The following is a 2,320-nucleotide window of genomic DNA, read 5'->3' on the forward strand; positions in this document are numbered from 1 at the left end:
CGTCAGATCTCCAGCCTGTCCACGGTACACTTTAGTCGAAGAAGAGGCCGTTACCTGGTTGATGATAGATCAGCTCAGTAGGAATCCTTTTCAACTGATATCAGCGTCTCCGTTGAAAACAGCTAAAATCCTCGAAGAGTCGTGCGTGGTTAGTTCAAAACAGAATTATAATCCCAAAACCTCTGGATTCTTCATTGCTCTGAAACTTTCAGAACCGGCTGCACTCTCAATCTGCTCATTCTGTTGGACTATCGGACCTGTTGTCAGCTCTCAATCCAACATCTCTCAGAACTCTCAATCTAACTTGAACTGGGGAGTTGCCACATTTTATTTGGGTCGACTTCCTGTTCAATTTAGAGCTTTCTGATTCGTGGAAGGACCAGAAAGAGGAGTGGTTTTTGACGTAAGGTGTTTATCAACAGTCGAGGTCAGAGAATGAAACTTGTTTAACATACAGAAAAGATTATTGCAGAAGCAGCAGACTTTTTGGAGTCTACTCTTAGTAATCTTCTGAAAAAGTTTAAACATGACATTTCTTCTTCAGTAAACATTTTAGTTGACCGAAGACCAACCTTTCACATACTTACGACAGCTTGCTCATTTCAGACAGAAAAATCAAGAAAGGCATATTCAGGTGATTTCTGCTTTGAATGAGGAACAAAAATCATTACTTACTGTTTATGTAAAATAAAAATTAGTAGTTCTTTTCAAATAGTAAAGCATTGAGTGAACTAACACAATTTGATTATCAAAACATTTGTAAGACAGTAATGATTATAGAGGATTGTCTTTTCTGCTTGATTAATTCAAGAAAGAAAGTTCATCAGATGGTTCAGACTTATTCAGATCAATGAAAATAACAGTCTCTGTCCATCTGGTAGATTTGAGGTCATCTGGTTCACTACATACATAAGGTGCACCTGACTATAAGGTTCACTGTCGATTTTTGAGAAAATGAAAAGATTTTAAGTGTGCCTTATAGTGTGAAAATTACAGTACATGATTGCATCATAATTAGAATAAAATGAAATAAAATAAAATAAAAAGATTATGTGTGTAATCCTTTAAAGAGGTGATTATTTTTGAAGTCATGTTTAGGATTTTAGAGCTTGTCTCTCCATCTGTTACAGTTTATTTATATAGCTTTAAATAAAAACAAAGAGTAACATCAGATCATTACTTACACGTGTGATGTTGCTGCACGGTCAAACGTCCTGTTGTTCACATGGTCTGCAAACAGAAAAGATACAATTATAAACTTCTGATTAAACACTGAGCACACGTGCAAATAGAAGCTATAAAAGCTAGGAATTAATCAACCAATTAAACTGTATTTTAACGTTGTTGCAACAGTTGCGAGGCCTGTTCAGCAGACACACCTATTCACCAGCAAGACTCTTTTATATTGTAGCATTGCTGCGATATGTGCTGAAAAACACAAGGTTATAATCATAAAAAGCTGAATATATCACATCATACAATAATCTAAAACACTACACTCATAACAAATGCTTCATTTTATAGATATGCAAATTATTTAAGAGGTGTGAACAAATGCATTTTTTGTTATGACTCATGCAAAATGGTTAAACAGTCTGCAAGCCATTCTAAAACAAACATGGAAAGTTTAACATTGATGATGTTGATCGTTAATTTGTCCTGAAAACAAATGCAAGTAAATTTTAGGAACGGCTGCTAACTACCACGTTAGCTTGTTTACCTACAAGACAGCCAAAGTGACTGAAGGTTAGAGAGGGTGGGCCTGTGATCGGAGGGTCGCCGGTCAATCCTCCTGATGGACAACATCAAAATGGGTCCACCATCATTTGCCCCACTCTGGACCCATAAGGCCCTTAAGCTGCTCCCTGGGCACATTTTAGATGTCAGCCCTGCTTCATGTGTGCTCGCATGCGCAATGGGAAAAATGCAGACAATTACTTTCTCCACTTGAGATTAATAAAGTACAATGAATAAAATAATAATACAATAGGTCAATGATGGTGAATCCCAAGAAACAGCTGTTTTGACAGTTAGACAATTTTGACATATTTACCCTCAGATTCGTTGAGCAGAACATCTTTGTTTACATTGAGTGCGTACCCGCATTTCTGTAAAACTACTGGAGTGAAACGGCACCACCCTGATTATAGGATCTAGAACCACTATCTTAAATGGTGACATGTTAAAGTTTCCAGTAAACTGAAGTGGAGTTCTGATGTGTGGAGTCGGAGCAGACGGTTAAAGGCTGCAGCCTCACCCCGCAGGGCAGGCGCCATGGGTGGGGGGGGGGGGGGGGGGGGGGGCGGCGGGCGGGGGGCAC

The sequence above is a fragment of the Nematolebias whitei genome, chromosome 3 (genome assembly GCF_014905685.2).
Source record: "Nematolebias whitei isolate Nwh7 chromosome 3, NemWhi1, whole genome shotgun sequence".
Lineage (NCBI taxonomy): Eukaryota > Metazoa > Chordata > Actinopteri > Cyprinodontiformes > Rivulidae > Nematolebias > Nematolebias whitei.